We start from the raw sequence: 23,681 nt of genomic DNA, 5'->3' as shown, positions 1-23,681 counted from the left end.
GCGAAAAAAACCATCTTGGATCCCGTATTTAACACATGAAACGCAAACATGCATTGATTGGTTGGTTGGTTGGTTGGTTGGTAGGTTGGTTAAACACGTTGGTTAAACATGTTGGTTAAACACGTTGGTTAAACACGTTGGCTGGTTAACACGTTAAATAGGCTCAATTTAAACGAGCGAAAAAAACCATCTTGGATCCCGTATTTAACACATGAAACGGAAACATGCATTGATTGATTGATTGATTGATTGGTTGGTTGGTTGGGTGGTTGGTTGGTTAAACATGTTGGTTAAACACGTTGGTTAAACACGTTGGCTGGTTAAACACGTTAGATAGGCTCAATTTAAACGAGCGAAACAAAAACATCTTGGATCCCGTATTAAACACATGAAACGGAAACATGCATTGATTGATTGATTGATTGGTTGGTTGGTTGGTTGGTTGATTGGTTGGTTAAACACGTTGGTTAAACACGTTAGTTAAACATATTTGTTAAACATGTTGGTTAAACACGTTTGATAGGCTCAATTAAAACAAGCGAAAAAAAAGAGACGTTGAATCCCGTATCAAACACATGAAACATTGATTGATTGATTGATTGATTGATTGGTTGGTTGGTTGGTTGGTTGGTTGGTTGGTTGGTTGAAATTCAAACACACATAAAACTGTTTAAATAGTGCCAAAACCACATAATTTGATGACCTTGACCTTTGACCTTGTGACCTTCGTCAAGGTCATTGCTCCACAAGGTCATTGCAAAAGACCCTATGGGTCAAGGACCTTTTGTTAAAGAGTTTTGCCTAAATATGGCTTTTTAAAAACCATCGATGGGAGTTATGTCCCTTACATGATGGTAAAATCAATATAGTCATAATGTAAAAAAGTTGCCCCTTGAAGTACTTAACATTTTTCACTGCTTAAATTTTCTGTATCTATAACCATTCAAGAATTATAGGGAAATCAAAGACATATGAAAATCTAAAATATGACCTTGACCTTTGACCTTGACCTAATTTTCTAAGTTAGGAATCAGGGGACTCAAATAAAAACATTCCAGGGTTATACGGTTAACGGTTTATGAGTTAAAAAAACATACCGACAAATTTATTCCGTAAAGATAGATAACTCCTATAAAATTTCATCGAATCGCTTCGATCCAAATTAGCCAAAATTTTCTGAGGATGTAACGAACAATTTGTAAAAAGAATTTTGTCGCTATCTTTTTTTGTTACGAAGGAGATGCACACACATGATAAACAGTGAATAGGGAGATAACTCTTACAGAGAAAATTGTTCGTCTTAGCAGGGTGAAATTTAAAAGCGCATAAACTATACGATACAATATGAGAAATATCTAAGCGACATATTGCGAAACAAACATTTATCGCAAGAACAAAATTTGGCGGAAAAAAAAAAAATAATAATAATAATAATAATTAAAAACCAATTGTTCAGAGAACAATTGAAAGTCTTTCCACACCAAAGAAATTTGGTTAAGAAGGTAGTTTCTTCATACTGATGCGATAACTGATGGATTAATTATCTTTTTGAGTGATATAAGGGAGATAATATGCTACTTCCGGTGAAATGAATGTCACGTCCGGTCTCATATGATAGCTTCTTTCACACTGATTCCAAAAATATGTAGTTTCTATATACTTTTGTATGTAGAATGGGAATAATTGGCCACTTCCGGTTTGTTGGGAGTAATTTTTAGTCTTCAGTATTCTGTTGATGTATCTATATGACAAAATATATGGATTTTGAGAACTTTTATGTGAAAAAACTGGAAAAAAAGCTACTTCCGGTTTTCTCAAGGTCACTTCCGGTAGCCATTTTTCAAGGTCATTTGTCACTTAACCTTTTGTATAAGGTCAAATGTCTTTATAATGAACTTACTTGAAGTTATAATCAAATAACCTCATATCAAGACATTTCAGGGGCAACAACTCCTATAAGATACCATTTAATTGTATGAGACTAAATGTAGCATATCTTCATTACAATAAAGCAGACATTTTGCAATTGTTCTTTTATATGTATCTCTCACAGTGTCAGAGAAAATGCAAAAACAAGCAAAAGTCACAATTGAGAACTTGACCTTGACCTTTGACCTTGACCTAATTTTCTAAGTTAGGACCCAGGGAACTCAAATAAAAACATTCCAGGGTTATACGGTTAACGGTTTATGAGATAAAAAAACATACGAACAAATTTATTCCTTAAAGGTAGATAACTCCTTTAAAATTTCATCGAATCGCTTCGATCCAAATACGCCAAAAATTACTGAGGATGTAACGAACAATTTGTAAAAAGAATTTTGTCGCTATCTTTTTTTGTTACGAAGGAGATACGCTCTGATGATAAACAGTGAATAGGGAGATAACTCTTACAAAGAAAATGGTTCGGCTTAGCAGGGTGAAATTTAAAAGCGCATAAACTATACGATACAATATGAGAAATATCTAAGCGACATATTGCGAAACAAACATTTATCGCAAGAACAAAAGTTGGCGGAAAAAAAAAAAAAATAATAATAATAATAATAATCAGAACAAATACAATAAGTCTTTCCACAGAAAAGTGGAAAGACTTAATAATAATAATAATAATAATAATCAGAACAAATACAATAAGTCTTTCCACAGAAAAGTGGAAAGACTTAATAATCAGAAGAAATACAATAGGTCTTTCCACAGAAAGGTGGAAAGACCTAATAATAATAATAATAATAATCAGAACAAATACAATAAGTCTTTCCACAGAAAAGTGGAAAGACTTAATAATCAGAAGAAAAACAATAAGTCTTTCCACAGAAAAGTGGAAAGACTTAATAATAATAATAATAATCAGAACAAATACAATAAGTCTTTCCACAGAAAAGTGGAAAGACTTAATAATGATTTACAAATATAAAGCACTGCATTCAATACTAAGAATGAAACTTGGAGAGGTTTATTTTACTAGGCTTGAAATACAGTATGTTAAACACAGTAAAATTTCAATGGCTTATGCAATGTAGAAATAAAATGTAAGCCTATTTTCAATTAGTAAATCACCATGTGAACATATTTTGGAAACTGTTGTATTAAAAACATATGGAAATGTCCAATATATACTGAAATTCAGCTGTTAAAAAGCTCGTACGCGTTATGACTGAGATTTTTTTTTACTTCAATGCAGATTATGACCTGTATCTTCATTTCAGGTTTGGTTGAACAGAAACTTAAGACTCAACCAACATGTGTTTTTCGAAATATTCAAGTCTTCTTACTTTTGTTAATAATGTTCTATTAAGTAATACTTTATAATTCATATTTCATAAATGGATGTATCAATTACACTTTTCGATACAATTTACATTCAATATGTCATATGAAATACCTGAATATCTTCGTCTTCGTTTTCGTATCAAGACATAAATGAAAAGAAGAGATGACATCAACACCACAAAACCAGCTATAACAGCAGCTCTGATATAATATAAAATTTAGATGATTGTAAATAGACTATTATACAAGAGGCTGTTTCATATATTTTGTATATTTGGTAACTTGTTTACTCTATAGAAGAGTCAGGTGGAAAAATTAAAAGAGACATACAAACTCATGTCGACGAACAAATAACAACGCCATGTCAAACAATACAGAAAACGAACAAACAGCAAACATAATAGCGCAACAAAGACTAAGCAAGAATAGAAAAAATAATAGAAAAAAGATATTCTCATTGTTTCAGATAAGATGATGTTAAAAGGAACACTTAACTGTTACGTACATAATTATAATGACAACTGCATATACTTAAGATTTGTGTTTTCCAAAAGATCTAAAAGCATCACTTGGTAAAACTTTCTCTTGAATATTGAAATTAAAAATTGCAATTTACTCATCGTAACTATCAGACTTAAAACGTATTACAACAGGATTATACATTTTTCGTCTGCATAGAACGACTCATAGTTGAGTTCGAATCAAATCACTTGGAAGGCAAAATTAGATATTACGTTGAACATGTTGAATAGTACTGATAACCAGAAATTCGTAAGAATTGTTTAAATTGTTTGTGTTTCCTCGTCTTCAGAAAGTCAGACTAGAATTCGAATCTTTCTATATCACCAGACACTGCCATTTTACGTGTTTAGACAATAACCAGAAGTTTTTTTTTTCGTGTTTAGCTCCTTTTTGGTGTCATTTCTTTTATTGCATTCCAACGTCAAAAAGGCAAGTTTCAGCCATCTGACTAAAACTGAATTATCTATGTTTGCCATTTAATTCAACAGGATAACATAGATAATTTACCACTAAATATCTATCTAGTTTGAAAGCCCGTATCATACAGTCTTAAAGGAGCAATTGAATACTCCTCGACGTAGACGCAGTCATGTTCATCTTCATTTAACATCACCTTTGCATGATGTCTCTATTAATGACTGGCTACCATACAGAAGCCGTTATGTATTCATTACATTCGCACGAAACTTTATTCATTACCCCTTTCAAAACTTCATTCTCTGTTCAATTTATGTTTGGAAACCACTGTTACAAATCCTCATTCAAACTAATATAGACTTACAACTATCATTTCAGATCTTGCAAGTGAAAAAATACTTTTCAAACCAGATCGCATTGGAAAGATGAAAACGAGAACATATTTTTTACTTAACTTTTCTTTGCCAACAAAGGTCTCGATGGCGTCAACTTAGGCAATATTCTTCATCATAATTTATTTCTGTCGAAAATACTTCATTATCTTAAAGATCAGTCTGTACCAACAATTTCTTATACCTACACCAAACCAATTGCAACTAACATTTTCAATTAAAACGGTATTTACACGTTTTGCAGGATCTCAACATTGACGACTTCAAGTCTAAACCTCCTGGTTACACTTAGTTGATAAAAAATCCGAATTAATAAACCAAATAGGTTTATCACTACCAACGCTATGTCTCCTTTTAAAGACCCAATGGTATTATTTGTCTTTTTATATTAAGCCACTTCGTTGTTAGTTTATTTTCAATCTATGACTTTGACTGTTTTTCTGGATCTTTCGTCCCTCTTTTGCGAAACACTTGTCTTACCTTTATGACAAATATGTAGTTTTCCCTGCAGATAAAGTCTCAAATAACACCGTTTTTACATAATCTGCTTGATAAATGAATTAGGCATTGCCAACTCACTTGGAAACGCAACATTATCCTTAAAAAACTGGTTATCATATGTCTGTTCTAAGTTCCTTTGGAATTTTATCTAAAGACGAAGAACTGGATCTGCCATCACTGTATTGGATACCTAAACTACATAAGTATCCTTACAAACAACGGTATATTGCTGTATATTGCTGGGTCTTTCAAGTATTACACGAAACATCTTTTTTTTCAGCAGTCATGGCTGGGCTCCAAAGTTATTGTGAAACTGCCTATTGTAAAGGTGGCATGAATCAGATGTGGATACTAATATATTCCAAAGATCTTTTAGAGTACATTCAATCTTAGACTATCTCATCTTGCAATAGAATTAAAACATTTGACTTTTCTACAAGTTACCCAAGTATTCCCCATTCCAAACTAAAAGATAAAGTAAAAGAGTTGGTACTACTTTGTTTCATTAAAAAGAATGGCGAACGAAGATACACGTATCTTGTCTTGGGGAAGGATAAATCCTACTTTGTAAAGAATCACTATAAAAATTCTCTGAAACTGACATTATCAAGATGCTTGATTTCTTGATTGACAAAATATTTGTTACCTTTGAAGGACGTGTTTTTTTCACCAGACTGTCGGAATTCCAATGAGAACCAATTGTGACCCTCTTCTTGCCGACGTGTTTCTTTATTGTTATGAGGCTGACTTCATACAGGAACTTCTTAGGAAGAAAGACGCAATATCCTTTAACTCAACTTTCCGCTATATAGATGATGTTTCAAAATTGAGTTACTATGTTGAACGAATATATCCCATCGAACTAGAGATACAGATAGTTAAACCAGCCTCAAATCTTGACTTACATCTAGAAGCTGTTAATGAGGGTCAGTTAAAAACAGAACTTTACGACAAAAAAAAAATGATTTCAGCTTCCCAATTGTGAACTTTCCATCTCCATGTAGCAACATGCCAGCAGAACCTGCATACGGAGTATATATCTCCCAATTGATACAAAAATCCCGGACTTGTATTTCCTATGATGATTTCCTCGATAGAGGATTGCTGCTCACAAGGAAGCTATAAAACCAAGAGTTCCAAATAGTAAAGTTTAAATAATATCAGGTCCAACTCTTAAATTTGTCATTTTGATTGTAATGGGAATTACTTGTGTGTAAATGTAAAAAAAATTACAAGATGAAAGAGACTTATTTTATGTATTTTAAGAGATCTTCTGATTTTTTTTAGCATTCACATCTGATCCACGCCACCTCTATGTCGTTTAACAATAACTTTGAAGCCCGGCTTTGCTTGTTGATAGCATGTGTGTTTATAATTTACAAAGAGGTTTCGTGGAGCACTTGGACGATCGACCTATGTATTCTAAGCATCCAATACAGTTGTAGAAGATCCAATTCTTCAAGTTTTTCATTTTTTGTCGTAATTCCCAAATGAACATAGAACAGACCTATTATCATGCAGGATTTTCTCTTAAATTAATGTCACTGGGTTATTTTTCCAAGTGAATTGACACTACCTTATTCATATATCAAGCAGTTTTTGTAATGTGATTTCGGGCTTTATCTACATATTTGTCCTAAAAAAAAAAAGACAAGTGTCTTGCATCATTTGGGTTAAAAAGATTGATATAGAATTGGTATTAATTGACCCTACCAATTTCTTAATGTCGATTTGTATGATCGAACCCACAAGCCTATATACATTAAAAAGATAATCTTTATCTTTTTTCTCGCGCTTTCTCCATTGTCTTATATAATCCTCGACTGAATATACCACTCCATTGTCTGATATAATCCTCGACTGAGTATATCACTCCATTGTCTGATATAATCCTCGACTGAATATATCACTCCATTGTCTGATATAATTCTCGACTGAATGTATCATTCCATTGTCTGATATAATCCTCGACTGAATATATCACTCCATTGTCTGATATAATCCTCGACTGAATATATCACTTCATTGTCTGATATAATCCTCGACTGAATATATCACTCCATTGTCTAATATTATCCTCGACTGAATATATCACTCCATTGTCTGATATAATCCTCGACTGAAAATATCACTCCATTGTCTGATATAATCCTCGACTGAATATATCACTCCATTGTCTGATATAATCCTCGACTGAATATATCATTCCATTATCTGATATAATCCTCGACTGAATATATCACTCCATTGTCTGGTATAATCCTCGACTGAATATTTCACTCCATTGTCGGATATAAACCTCGACTGAATATATAAATCAGTATTTTGCAGTATGTGTCAAATTGATGCTTATTAGGCTCACAATTTGTTTGGTTTTATATATTACATTTCGCCGACAACTTGTAGGTCAACGGTAAAAACGTGGCCTGCCAGAACATATATGAAAAAGGAACTAGCACAGGTGCAGTCAGGAGTTTAAGACTTGAAGTATATTGAGCTCCCGCAACTCGTGTTTGTGATTAAAAATTGTAGTTGCAATTGGTTTTGTGTCGATAAAAGAAATGAAAGGTACAAACTGATCTTTAAAATAGGGTGGTATATTCGAGGGAACGTTATTTATGATGACGGATATTGCCTATTTTGAGGGAATCGAGACCTTTATTGGCAAAGGGAAGTTTAAGAAAGTGTCTTTTCTTTAGTTCTTCTTCAATCTTTTAAATTGCGAAATGGTTTGAAAAGTCTGTGACTTGCTTTATCCGAAATTATAGCTGTAAGTTTGTATTGGTTTGAAAAAGGGTAAGATTACATTAATTTAGCCGTATTTGGCACAAATTTGGAATTGTAGGTCATCAATGGTCTTCATCTTTGTACTTTTTTGGCTTTCTAACTATTTTGATATGTGCATCACTGATACATGAAAGTGTTATGTAGACGAAAAGCCCGTCTGGCGTATAAAATTATAAGCCTACTACCTTTGATAACCATTAGCAACAGTGACTTCCATGCATTCGTTGTACAGAAACAAATTAATGTAATGAAGTTTTGAAAGGAGTAATGAATAAAGCTTCTTCCAAATGTGATGAATACTGGACGGCTATTGTATGAATGGCAGTAGGTGATTGAGATCATTGAGAGTAGGTGATTTATAATGACGATGACTATGACTGCGTCTACTTCGAGGAGTTGAGTTAAACATACTAATCACATTCACCGAGCTAACAGACGTACTACAAATAATAGTTGTTGATGTGCGATTTTAAAACAGTGGTCCCACAACCGAAAAGATAATGTCTAAACAATCACGATATCATGTAATATTATCAGATTATTACATGGTATTTTTCATATCGCAAGTAATGTCAGCCTTAGGTTCAATATCAGCTCAAGAGCCGCATGGCTCGAGGGCTGATATTGACCGAGGGCTGAAAAATGACATGTTATGATCTTTTTATCGTATGCTTCAACAATGGAGAAAAATAACAGATAAAATATATTAATCCGTTTACGTGGTTCTCAAATAGGAGTTGAAATGTAAAAAGTTCAAGGACGTCGGACCCCTAATGTAGTACATTCGATATGATATTTTTCTATAATATGCCTCAACGGAGAAGAAAAACAGCAGTATGCTACATTTTGGTATAGACGATAGAGCAAGAATGTGTCCAAAGTGCACGGATGCCCTACTCGCACTATCATTTTCCATGTTCAATGGACCGTGAAATTGGGTAAAAAGTATAATTTGGCATTAAAATTAGAAAGATCATACCATAGGGAACATGTGTACTAAGTTTCAAGTTTATTGAACTTCAACTTCATCAAACACTACCTTGACAATAAAGTTTAACCTGAAGCGGGACAGACGGACGGATGGACGAACGGAAGGATAGACGAACGAACGGACGGACGAACGAACAGACGGAAGCACAGATCAAAAAACATAATGCGGCTCTACTTTCATAGTTGGGGCATAAACATAATTCAACGATATGCATAATGAACGCTGTTTGGAAACGTCAACATTTTAAAGTAACTTTATAAATTAAGTTTGAAACTGTTAAAAATGCATTTATTTTATCATGTATTTGCTGTTGTTTTTTTCATTTTACATAATATATTTTCCAATATCAAAATACTTGTTTTGTACCCTACTTTGTAATGTTTTTCACTGAAAACGTACTATAGAGGTGTATTTTCCGAAATTTGCCGAGTATGACCGGAATGCCATTCGGTAACGTTACGGAAAGGAATGTGATAAAAGATAAAACATGGGATAAACTTTTCATATCAGCCCGCTAAGCACCTATTCAAAAAATATTGAATTCATGTTAATTAATGCTTTTATTATACGGTAAAAATCATATTTTATTTAGCCTAAGTATATGATAATGAATTACACAGAATAATGACTATAATGATCTTACCAAGAAGGGTGTATAGCTATAAAATACCACAGGGAATCTAAAATACAGAGTTGATGACCAACCGCCAGCGTCGTTGTAAAAAAAGGAACACCGACGAAATGACAAGACAGTTTCTTTAAAAAAACAAAACTCCGTAGAAATGTAATGACTGAGCAAAACAAACCGTAACAGAAAACCATATACTGACTGGCTGATTATCGTTTCTGCTATCTGGTCAGAAATCTAACATATCACATTTCATGATTTTGTGTTTCTAAGTATTATTGCAATGAAATAAAGGGAATAGGATTTTAAAATCAGAAATTTATAACACATCATGTTCCAACTAGTTGTCAGACGGATAAAAAAAGTCGTTGATAAACATTTGTTATCACGTAGGAAATCTCACAGACATACGAGTAGTACACACAGTGACCCCTAAAAGAAAGATCAGCTTAATATATACTTTTGTGATAATAAGAAAATGACAAAATAAAAAAAAATATTTACTTACATTTCACCTTCAGAAAATTTACTTTTACCAGTTGACACATTTGGTTGTGTTGAATTTATGTCTGCAATGAAATGAATAGGTAATATTTTATCTGGTTGCTACATAAGAGCCATCACAAACAACATTTTTTACATAAATGTGTTCAATCCTCTTGAAGTTCATATTTTTGTTCTATAATGGTTCAGTCTATGAATTATGTTTCTGATAAAACAAAATGTATTGTTTTTTTACCTAAATCGGGCCGTTGCTTTTACTTTTAAATTGCTTCGCAATTTGGCATTTCTTCAGCATTATATAGAATATACGGTATAGGTATTGTACAATGCTGAAGTAGAAGGGATACATAGAGTTGTTTGCTTGATTACATAATTAGAAATAAAGACAGTTGTTTGATTGACAGGCATACAACACCGTATTACTGCGGATTCATTAAATTCTCCCTCGCCCTGCTCGTCCGAATTTAAAGCATTTGATCTCTAATTCAATAGGCTATAAACAAGACAAACATAGATATAGGATTAGTTGCTCGCAGTAACATATTATTTTCTCTTGCGATACAATATTTTATTTTACTTTATTGTACATATTTCTTCGATTGAAACAATATATAAACACATGACATATGACATTGTTCCTCTTTCGCATCGTTTCTTTTCCCCCGGCTAATACCTCCAACGCCTGTACGTACAATAAACATAGAAGCAACTGCACATATACCTATGTGACCAACTTCAATTCGACGTAACTGCGAGCACCTTCGATACTAATACATTTAAATCCCAAACTTTATATAGTACTTTTAAACCCCACCCATAAAAACCGCCAAAACTTTCCTCGTGCCTCCTGCACCTAACATTAAACTTATAAATAGTACATACTATTACAAAACCAGTATCCGAACTAGTTATACTAGTTCCCATCTATAGATAATACTACAAATAGCAAACGGGAAAAAAACCTATTTCAAACGAAATAAAATACATTTATTATACGTTGTATATTAATGTTCGTAGATTTCATTGGTACTGGTTAGCCTCGAATTTATATGTTCATCGAAAGACAAACATTATAAAACGCTGTATGCACTATTTTGCAAAACCAAGAAATTAAATAGCCTCGAAAATTCAAGATTTCAATTATCCACGAAAATTGACACCTACGAAAATAAATAACTCTATGCACGTGCATAGTAGTCATACTATTTTTTAGCAAGCTGAAATAATGTATGTGTTTTATGTGTTATTAAAATCCCATTGTAATGCCTACAACATATATTGTTTCACCTTACTGTTTATGTCATTTTTAGATTTTTGTTTGGAAATGCTTCGTTGAAATGATGGAGTATAGACATGACAGAAGTCACAACTAGAATAACAAAGTTTTTGAGCTCCCTCAAACAGTAAATACTGTTTTTGCTTAAATCATAGCATTTGAAAATAGTTCCTGCAATATTTTACCACTACTCATGAAAACTGAACACAAAGCTGTAGTGTTGTTTGTTTTTACTTTTGGAAATTTCTCGTAGTCAGATTGGAGCATACCTTAAAATCATACTTACAGATGCAAGTACCGAAAATGACAGGTTAAGTGGTTTGTAAATGTAGGTCAAGGAAATATAAAAAAAAAAACACTTCTGGGTGTTAATTATTAGCTTTCAATATGAATAGATATGTTAATCTATGATATTATATCTTATTTTAAACATATCATATCTATCAGACTTCTATGTATATAAAACTTGTACTTACACGTGAAAACATCCTCTTCAAGTAAATATTTTATTTCACCAATTGTTACACCATACACACAGGCATACGAAACATTAAGATCTGATTTAGTCAAATTTTGTATAATTAATGTGTATCCATCTCCGGTAACCTTTCCGTCATATTTTCTATTAGGTCGTCCTGTTTTGAGATCAATAAACAGTGTGCGTTGTTCTGGTGAATACCTATCCCAACCTGAAGCTTGTGGGCAGCAGTTTGACACATTGCAAAATAGTGTCACGTTTTGTCCATAATCCGTAACCTTTCTAATGACTGTCCATTCCAACACACCTGAAACTTTCCATGTTGATTTTTATTTTATTAAAAGTGGCAAGTATCGTATAACATAACACATTAATTATCTAAAACTAAGTTAATGCTCTCTGACATAATATCAGACGGAGCTACTCCTCGCAGGCAATTGACAACACATATATTGTGGACATATATATATATAGAGAGAGTAACACAATCGAACGAAAACCGGAATTAAAAGCCATGCTCCTGAGGTAGACGATTTGTCAATGGTATTTATTGGGGTAGGTCATCCTTTATGTTTTATAACTAAAAAAAGATATTATCCTTAAAATAGGGATAATGAACAAATATTAGATCACAAGGGGTTTAACAGGGGGAGCGGAATCTGCTTAGCATTCCGGATAACCTGAGATCACCCACAGTTTTTGGTGGGGTTCATGTTGCACAGTCCTGAAAAAGGGTTTTGTTACTGTCGTTTTTTGTTTGTCCTTACATTGTCTCTTTCTCTCAACCTTTGAGTTTAAAATGTCTCCTTGAGTCTTTCAACTCTTATTGAAATGTTGATTAGAGGATGTTATTATTGAACAAATTCCGAATTCCGTTGATTTCATTGGTAACCATTTTCGGAATACAGGAACTAGATAGGTCTCCATCATGTTTCCTCAATAAGCAGAACGAAATAATTATACAGATATAACTCATATGACAGCTTTCATTTTATGACTTTTACATGATAATATGTCTCTCTGTTATATTGAGATTAATACATGGCCTTTTCCATATCAGCCTGGCTAACATCCCGAGACCCCCATATCAGCCCGAGACGGAGTCGAGGTGCTGATATGGGTCGAGGGATGATACCCAGGCTGGTATGGAAAAGGCCATGTATTAATAGCTTTATCATATACTTCCGACAATAGTTTTATGTAAGGCAAATAAACAAATGCAATAACTAAAACAGTCAAAAACTGTATAAAGAAGTTAAATTATGAATCAAATATACTATAATTGTCCGACAACAGCATCACTACCTCCATATATATATAGTGGGTCTCATTGGTGTCTAAGCGTGACGCGGGATTGCCGATTGTTTATAAGCGTGAAACGTAAAAGTCGAGGCATTTTGAAACATTGAAAATTTTGAAGAGTTTTATGATCATTATTACTCCCTGTTTGTTGTACTATAAAATGATTCTTAATTGTCAATGACATTTGTTAGCAAGTACTAAACTATCCCAACAAAAGTTCCCGTAAATTTTGACGTCGTCATTAAAAATATCTGACGTCACAATGGATAAGTAAACAATCGATACCAGAAACACCGGAAGTAACTTTCACGAGAAGCACTGTTATGGGTTTTTGCACGAGACGCTCCTGTTATGGGTTATCAGCCCGGGTGGGAAATTATGGCTTGTGTACTTCCGCACATTACACATATGCAAAAGCTATCATATCAATGATAAGTATATGATAAAATCTATTATCATATACTTAGACTAAATAACATATAAATTTTACCGTATGATAATAGCATTAAATTGACGTAAATTCCATATTTTTCGAATTGGTGCTTAGCGGGCTGATATGAAAAGTTTATCACATGCTTCGATTGTTATCACATGCCTTTCCGTAACGTTATCACATGGCATTCCGGTAATACTCGGCCAATTCCGGAAAATACACCTTAATGTTACGTTTTCAGTGAAAAACATTTCAAAGTAGTGTACAAAACAATTTCTTGAATACTGGAAAGTATATTATTTAAAATGATAAAAAAAAACAACAAAAAAAAAAAAAAAACAAACAAATTAATTAATAAATGCATTCTTTAAGTTTTTCTGAAACATAATTTAGAAAGTTTCTTTAAAAAGTTGACTTTTCCAAACAATGATCATTATGTATATTGTTGACTTTTTTTTGTCGATTCGTCCATATTAATATGTTTTTTTTTCTTTCTCTCTTTCTGTTGAGGCATATATGCTAGAAAGATTTCAGATTGAATGTATCAAATTTTGGGTCCGACGGCCGTGAACTTTTTTACTCTTTAAACTTCGGGAACCACGTAAAAGGATCAATATATGAATCTGTTATTTTTCTCTACTGTTGAAGCATATGATAAAAAGATCATAACATGTCATTTTTCATATCGCATGTATTATCAGCCCTCGGTCAATATCAGCCCTCGAGCCATGCGGCTCTTGGGCTGATATTGAACCTAGGGCTGATAATACATGCGATATGAAAAATGTCATGTAATAATCTGATATTATCATTCTATCAAGTTTTTGAAGTTTGACTTTATATGAGAAATAAAGCATATTTCAATAAATCCACACGAGATTTAATATATCAAGTTAAATGCGACCAGTATTGTTTTGACGAGCTGTGCAACCTGAATGCTAGTTGAAAACTTATTGTGTACTATTTTAAAAAGATAGTGGGTAGGATTACTAATAGATTTTACTTACTTAAGTGTTGTTAGAAACAATTATAATCTGCCTTTGAGTGAATTAATTTTGACGGCTGGTCTAATAATTAATCGCCTGTAATATTCGATATTTTTAGGTGATTTCTGTTATATATGCAAATATCGTTTATAATCGCTAAGTATATGAAAAAAGGTTATCTTCGATTGATCTCACGTAAGTTTTGGAAAATTCAGCCCTTTTTTAGGACAAGAGTATCGTAACTATATCCCTTTTTAGTAAATATGTTTAAAGGTTTGGTAAGCTTCTGTGCTTTGTAAAGAATTTTACCATAAAAGATTGGATGTAAAATATGCTGATTTATATTTATCAATGATGCCGTCGTATCGATAATAAAATTCAGTAAATATTTTTACTAGTTTGTGATATCGAAAACTCGAGTGTTATTATTTTTTCAGTAATACATATATTTGTTTCTTTGGAATTACCATACAACTATCATTTAATTACCTTGTAATGAACAACAGTTAATCAGAATCAAACATGGTAGTACATACTTCATATCTCGCAAAAGCCTGGAAAATTTAATAATACATAGAGAATACAAAGCACAACTATAATAAACGGTTTACATATTGTTCTTGCTTTAGAGTAAATATAATTTGGATTTCACAAAACTTACTTTTTATGTACATTTCAAAGTGGCTCGGTGATGCTAGGGGAATTATTGATACAAATACATGACCCAGTACAGTTGTGGAGGAATCAAATATTTAAATGAATACAATATATGAACATTAAATATCTCCCTCGAAGAATTGTGGTTTGAGAAACAGTTTTACTTACAAAATACAACATAAAGCTCAACTGGATTGACAAGAATTGTTTTAAACAAAATAATCCTACTTCTATATCCTGATTATTAAAAGGCTGTATACTTACATGATGTATTGGCCAAATGCATAATTTACAAAGCCTTGCTCACTTGTTCAAAAAGTATTATTCACCCGGCAAACTAGGGAGTATTATCACTATTAGAATGATAAAAACAATACAAAATTAAGCTTTGATAATTTCCTATGTTATTTCTAGTTTAATGCTTCGATTGTGTTGTTCATCAACTATTCAATTTAGGAAAATCTGTTCTCGTCAATGAGGTTGTATTTGTAAGAGTATTTTCCCGAACTTATAATTTGTTTTCTCCTTAAGTTGTCAATGCGCATAGCCTATTCTTTTTCTCCGGCTCAACAAACAAAATATCTAAAGGTTAAGATAGATCAATATGGTATCTAGTTTTGTTCAAGTAAAACGTACTAACAATCTATGTATATGATTCATTTTTTAATAAACTTTGTTTCTACTTTACACATAATGTCTGTTTTAAAATAAGAACTGTGATCCTCTATTTAAAAGACTTAACAAGGTGAAATCTGCATATAATTTGTGAACAATGAACCACTACATGTTCACTAGAATAATATCATACCATTTGTTAAAAATATTGGAAATCGGTTTGTTGATATACGAAAGATATCAACCAATTAGGAGATAACTGTTTAGTTATTCAAGCTGCAATTACATCGACCAATTGTTATATGCAGTATGGTTATTTCCATTTTTATTAAACTGACAGAAAACAAATTCAAATCATTCATTTAATATCTGCCATAAGTCTTCTGCGCTTGTGCTTGGGTTAACGCTTACATAGCAACCTGTGTGAAGGAATGCCATAAAAATTGGTGACGTTATCCAAATAAAATGAATGTATTGAATATTAATTGCTAGCAAAACATCGAAAAACGTCCATATGAAAAACATGAAAATCCACGTCTACTTAATAACGTTTACAAACAGATACATGATTGTACCTATCAGGTTGATAAATTCTTACGTTTTATTTAGTCAGCTTTTTACGGTATTACGTCTTAATAGAGGTTTCTCAACATCTTACGAACGGACGAAACTCTACAAACGTATCGTTATGGAGCAGTAATTTTGTTATAATAAAATCTACGATAAATGTCTACCTATATATCAGTGTGCTTAAAGACAACAGTAAACAATTGCCTAGTCTTTTTGCAACCTTGCATTTTATTTTTGAGGTTAAACATCGGTGTTCCAATTCATTTTCTGTTGTTGAATGCTACGTATTCTTACGTTGATTTTCGTTTGTTTACATGTCGAATATATTCGTTCGATTTATCTCCCTTATGTTGTTAAAACAATCGTTAAGTCTAATTTGCATTTCATTTGATTGATTGTTGAATGTTAAACGTTCTGTTGCAAGTATCCCATGCTTTTCACGACCAGATTAGCGTTTGTAAATGGATTGAAAAATGATTGAGATGAAACAAGTTTATTTTTTTGTTATTTAATATATCACATAGGCGGATCCCCGGGGGTTGGGTTGGGGCTTTTGTGGGAAAAAATGTTATTATGTAGGGAATCACTTAATCATGACTGGGAGTGGCCCTTCTAAGGTCAGTCAGCGGGCCCCTAAATATGAAAAGTTCTGGATCCGCAACTGTATCCGCACATCCTTTAAAAATATGGAACGAATAAAGGAGGGTGAAATTGGGTAAATTCTGTCTCCTAGAATAAAGCACCCAACAGAAAAGTCTCAATGTGAGCTAGGTCCAAGTAGTCCGACTTGCTGTTAAATTATTTTTGGGAAGAAGTTACAGAAATATAAAGGTGCACTCAATCAATCGTAAAGTTATAGAGTTTTGTGTATTCTTGTTGAAAGTATGAGTGCTACAGCACCAACAAAACAGATAGTTACATCTATACTATTAAACGATAAGACCTCATTTTGGGTGTCGCTTCTCTTCTTTCCACAATTAATTGATCAACACGCCTCTGAGTCCTATAGGTACAGTGCATAGTGCCATTTGTCATCCATTCATATATGATTATTCAGATTGAGTTATTTTTGGAGAAAAACGAGAAAAAAGGCATCCGGATATTGTCCCGTCATTGGACGAAATTTTAAGTAAGATTAGACTTCCGGTTTGCGTTTTTCTGTATACTTTGAACGTACATATACAAAGAATAAAGTGTATTTTCAGAATTCTATCTGCTATCATTTTCAAGTTTACTATCCACGGCAGTCACAGAGTTTATTAAATAGAGAGGGTCTGTATACTATATCAATGACCACTATGGATCGATTAGTAAACTTAGAATTGAAAGTAAATACACTATATTTATATAGTAATGAATGTTCATAATATACAGATAAGCGCTAAAAATATTCATGTGAACTTTTGATACCTTTTCTGAAATTCTCTAGTCATTAAATCTTTTACAAAAATCATTGATTACAAAAAAAGAAGATGTGGTATGATTGCCATGTTGAGACAACTCTCCACAAGAGACCAATATGACACAGATATTAACAATTATAGGTTACCGTACGACCTTCAACAACGAGCAAAGCCCATACGACCTTCAACAACGAGCAAAGCCCATACTCAGCTTTAGTAGGCCCCGAACTGACAATGTAAAACAATTCAAACCAGAAAACTAGCGGCCTTATATATGTACAAAAAAATGAACGAAAAACAAATATGTAACACATAAACAAACAACAACCACTGAATTACAGGCTATTTTGGGAGAAAAACGAAAAAAAAATGTGTCCGGATATTTTTCCGTCATTGGACGAAACTCTGAATGCCCGCAATTTCGCGGGTGTGTTCTAGAATTTACCATCCTTGCTTAAAGTATTTCAGTTTGGGTTATTTAACTTACTTTTTATGAAATATAAAGACTTCCGCTGCCCTTAAGGCCTGTTTTAAAATTAAACATAATTTGTGCGCATAAGTACTTGGGGCAGGACAATTATTTTCGCGTTCTTTCTGTATACTATGATCATACATAAACTATAAATAAAGTGTATTTGCTATTTACTATCCATTCCAATAGTTCACTAACCACGGCGGTCACTGATATATTTCTGTATACTACATACATATACTATATGAAATTGAATAAATGGTATTTGCAATTATAGTATATATATATATATGTTCATAGTATAAAGAAAAACAGAAGGAATAAAAATCGGTAATTGGAAAAAGGGGGAGGGCAAAAAAATGTGCCCAGTCCCCGAAGTACCTTTGACTTTTGATTCCTCTCCTGAAATTCTCCAGTTAATTTTTTTACAGTATACATACGCTGTAATTCCCCGCGATTTCGCGGGTGTGTTCTAGTAGTTTTTTAAAGTGCACTTTCATTAAATTCTATTTTCAAATTTAAAAGAAAAAAAATGAAAAAAATAAAAACCGAAGAAAACATGAACAGCATTCCATAAAAACTCCACGAAAATAATAATAATAATTATTTATATATACTTACAAAGAAAATAAGAACTGCGAAGAAAACAAAACAAACCAAAAAAACCTAAATACATTACAGAACATCTTTTTGGAACTGTTTTTTTTTTTTTTTTTTTCAAATATTTATTTCAATGTTTCCCTTTAGTTATCTTCTTGACTTTATCAGTTTAGCTAGAATATAAATCAGTTATAATTATTTAAGGTCAAGAAGTGATCATTTAAATGTTAGAGTTAGGGCAAGGAGGTTACCCCGGATCCGAGGATGTTTAAAAAAAAAAAAAAAAATAGAGGCGTTCACTCCTAAATTAGTTTTCCCTAATGTTTGCAAAAGACCTTTTTCCATTGATCTTATCATTTCTAAAATTCAAAATTATTTCTAGCCTCTTTTATTCCAAAGTTCTATATTTACCCTTTTTCATATATATGTATTAAAAAATTCGAAATGATGTTGTTATGTTTATCAACATCTTTTGTACGATTGCTGTCCTGTGCCTAAATATTTTATATCCTTCGCCATAATTTATTGATCAATTAGATTTTCAACTGTTTTGATTAAACCGTAAATTGTATATCATATATTATATATATCAAGTAACAATAATATGTTTACGACTCAAAAAGGTCTTACAAATTCCAAAATGTAAATATTTTTTATGCAAAAGAAATTTCGAAGGGAAGAAGATCACAGCCGATAGTCCAAAACTATTGAATAAATGAATGCTCCCTCTTTTCTCGTTACGGCAAGTTACGTGAAGTTAGGTCAAATTTCGTTCGTTCGTAAGATGTTGAAAAACCTCTATTAGAGGTTTCCCGATTTGTGATCGTACCAACCGTAGTACGAACTGGGAGCCGTCATTGAACTTTCTTAAAAAAATGCATTTATGCACTTATTGACAACGTATGTTTTATGAATTGTTAACAAAAGTATTTGGTGATTTTTAGCTACTTCTTAATATAAATTTCACGTAGATGTGTGGTCCGTGTAACACTTATCAATTCAAAGTTTTAAAAAGTTTTGAATTTTAGATTTTTAGAATTTTGATCAAAGTTTTAAAATATCAAAATTTCAAATTGTGTAAAAGTTTTGAAATTTTGAAATTTTAACCAAATTATTAAAATATTAAAATTCTAAATATCGTTTATAAATTTGATAGTTTAGGAATTTGATTAAACTTTTAAAATACTAAACCTAACGTGCAATTTTGATTATTTCACTTTTTGAAAGTTTGATTTTTATATTTTTGATTAAAATATCAAAAATAGAAAAGGGGCTAAAAGAGTGGTACCTGTAAAAAGCAAAACGAAATAAAAGCGGAACGAAACAAAACAATATGAATTGAAAACATACTGATACTTTAAAGTTAATGTATGAAATAAAACCACAGACAGACAGTTGTAAGCAGTCAAAAATAGGATGACAATATAAATAATTCTCAAAAGAAGAGAATTCATTTCAAAACCAGACGTAAGGCTCTGATATTGGCCATTTTCCTTGCTGGTTTTTCTAGCACCATTATTTAAGAAGAAACAGGAGTAACAGTAAAAACTGAACAACTCGCAGTAGGTCAGATGGTATGGTTAGATTGAGCATGTATATATATTTTCTACTGAACTCTATAAGCAATAAAAAGGCTCAGTACACGGTGTATTATCTCTTTTGATTTCAATTGTTTTTTGTTTTGCTCTACGACTTCTTACTTTCTGCAATCATATTTGCTAAAGAATATATCATTTCATGTACATCATGAACGATCATCTTTAACGTTTTAAATTGTTCTTTGTAAGTTGTTGGCCCTTAATATTCAGCTTTGAGCGTTCCCTAAGAAGGTCGATCAAGAAAAGCGCTTCGGTCGTAACTTTTAACGTTATTTTTTCATTTTTATCGGTTGTATGACGATCATAATTCTATTGACTTGTATCAATGATTTTAGTTAATATTTTTTTGGTACAGTAGGAATACTGAATGCATGGTGTCCCAATTAAGGTTGTGCTAGTCTACAATGTGGAAGGTTTTTAATATATATATATATATATATATATATATATATATATATATATATATATATATATATATATATCTCTTATTTACGCTGAAATTAAGAGTACTAAGATCAAATATTAGTAGATTGGAGCCAAGATACTGTTACAAGGTATCTACAAAAACTCATCATAGATGGATACCAGGATTTAAATTTTGCCGGATTTTGCGCCAGTGACGCTCGAATCAAACTAAGTTAAAAAGGCAAATAAAGTCTAATAAAATTAAAAAGGCTAAATAAAGTAAAAGTTTAAATCTAACTTATAGCTCTGGTTTTGTAAAAGTTGAAACCTTTCATATCATATATAAACGTATACCATAAATATTATTTTCACGAGAATTCATATTTATGTAATAGTTGCCGCTGTACTACATTAAGCGCCCATCTAGCATTCATATTTATGTAATAGTTGTCGCGGCATTTTGAAAATTGTAAATTCATTTCAAAAGTTTATATCAGCGATAAATGGTTATCTTTTGGAGAATTCAATATATAGAAAGTCCCTTTTTTTTACTTTGATACTACCATGAGGGGCTTCGATAAGGGTACATTAAAATCTCCATTTTGATAAAAAAAAAAAAAAAAAAATTCTTTGCCAGCAGAGGACAAAAGAAAAATTCTGAATCAAAATTTTCTCCATGTTTTATAGTGTTATATTTTGAACCAGACAAGTTGATTAATAGCGATGAAAAACTTAATAAAATTGTTAGCGCTTCGACAAAACAACCACGCCTACTTTTAAAGTTAAATGGTTGCTACCTTATAGACAACGTTTGGACTGGTTATCATATACGTAGCTCCATTATGGTTCCTAAATCAACCACTGTTTTTAAATAGTAAATAAAAGGAAAGGGATTTTTTTGTATTAAGGGATATTATTGTTCCGTATTTGAATTTTGTTATTTGAGCATTTTTAAATTACCGTACGACAATCGACTTTGGGCAAACTAAAAGAACACATGTACATCCAGTCAGAATGGGGCGTGTAAAGAGAAGCCACACTGTCAGCTGCAAGATGGATTTTTCCATTTTTGGCCGTACACCAATGTTGCTCTCGAAAAACCAGTACAATGTAAAACGCTGAATTTTAAGTAAATAATTCACCTACGGAACGCTGAAACTGAAATTTGAAAGTCAAGAAAAATAAGAACCGAAACAATTGAAGAGGTGTTTTGCCAGAGTGAAGTTGAAACATATCAAAATCCAACTGTAAGGGCTACTTTCCCCTAGGGAGTTGCATCCTACGTTTCTTCGTAATTTGTACGTAAACAACCCATTTTAAATTATCGATTTTTTTTGTTGCCAGTGACAAATATTTCATGAATGTTCCGGAACAAATTAGAAATAAATACAACAGGGGAAGAGTGTGCATAATGAAGACATATCCTTTCAATTAGTTTAATTGAGGTCTGGAGCTGGCGTATGGCAGTAACTGCTAGCCTTATATAGAGTAGTCCTTTGTTAATTTATTAGGTCTTTCCACTTTTCCGTGGAAAGACCTATTGGATTTCTTCTGATTATTATTATTAGGTCTTTCCACTTTTCCGTGGAAAGACCTATTGGATTTCTTCTGATTATTAGGTCTTTCCACCTTTCCGTGGAAAGACCTATTGAATTTGTTCTGATTATTATTTTTTTTTTTTTCTTCTGCCTAAATTTTTTTCTTGCGTAGTATTGATGTTTCAAAAGATGTCGCTTAAATATTTGGAATATGATGTCGTATAGTTTATACGCTTTAAAAATGTAGAACTGCGTAACAAAATACTTTACGTTGTAAGAGTTGTCTCCCCAAACACTGTTTTTCTTGTGGCCACTACTCCTTCGCAACCGTAAAAGATTACGACAATTTTTTTTTACCAAATTGCTCGTTACATCTTCAGGATGAGCCAATTAATTTGGACTGAAGTTTTCCAGGGACTCCATATGAGAGTTATTTCCCCTTATGTATTTGATATAAGTGATTTCCATTTCTAACTGGTAAACCATAAGTTATAGAGACCTAGGGTCTTTTGATTTGAGATCCTTGGTCCAAAAAAATTAAAATTAGGTCAAGGTCAAAGGTCAAGGTCATATTCTAAAATTTGATTTTGGCTTATTTTTACTAATTTTCAAAACCTTATTAGATATTGACAAAATATTTTTACTAAATTGTGAGTTGCGACATGTTGTTACTTATAAATTTTGGTTGGAAGGGTGCGTAAACAATAAATGAGAGTTTTCGCCCATCTTATATTTAAAATCATGCCTAAAGTGATATAACTCATTTACCATACATATTACAGACCTAGGGTCTTTTTATTTGAGGTTCTTGGTTGGTGACCTTGAAATTGAGGTCAAGGTCAAAGGTTAATAGGACGTTCTAGATTTTGACCTTTGCTTAAAATTCATATTTATACATTATAAAGTCATAGGAACTGACATATTAGATTGATTTTTAATATTTTGATAATAAAATAGATCTTTACTTGTGGAAAGACCTTCAATTGTTCTTTGAACAATTGGTTTTTAATTATTATTTTTTTTTTTTCTTCCGCCTAATTTTTTTCCTTCGCCTTTTTTTTGTTTCGCAAGATGTCGCTTCGATATTTGGAATATGATATCGAACAGGTAATACGCTTTTTGAAACCAACTCTGCTTAACTAAATACTTTCCCATATAAGAGCTATCTCCCCAAACACTGTTTTTCTTGTGGCCACTTCTCCTTCGCAACCGTAAAAGATTATGACAAATTTATTTACCAAATTGTTCGTTATATCCTCAGGATGTTCTGTTTTATTTTGACCGAAGCCGTATAGAGATTCCATATGAGAGTTAGTTCCCCTTTTGTATTTGA

At 32.3% G+C, this 23,681-nt stretch overlaps 1 long non-coding RNA gene across 1 annotated transcript in view; it reads right to left on the bottom strand.

Moving 5' to 3' along the window:
* Nucleotides 1–3,345: 3,345 nt before the first annotated feature.
* The window catches only part of LOC143056751 (uncharacterized), a 78,421-nt gene continuing 58,085 nt past the window's right edge, over nt 3,346–23,681 (bottom strand). Inside the window, exons 2-5 of the long non-coding RNA XR_012972493.1 lie at nt 14,980–15,044; nt 11,768–12,082; nt 10,020–10,080; nt 3,346–3,474 (exon numbers count right to left, since the gene is read on the bottom strand). This is a non-coding gene — a long non-coding RNA (uncharacterized LOC143056751). The remainder of the gene's footprint in view (nt 3,475–10,019; nt 10,081–11,767; nt 12,083–14,979; nt 15,045–23,681) is intronic.

Source organism: Mytilus galloprovincialis, chromosome 13, assembly GCF_965363235.1.
Source record: "Mytilus galloprovincialis chromosome 13, xbMytGall1.hap1.1, whole genome shotgun sequence".
Lineage (NCBI taxonomy): Eukaryota > Metazoa > Mollusca > Bivalvia > Mytilida > Mytilidae > Mytilus > Mytilus galloprovincialis.
The sequence above is the reverse complement of the archived record's forward strand: the minus strand, read 5'-3'. Positions and strand labels throughout refer to the sequence as shown.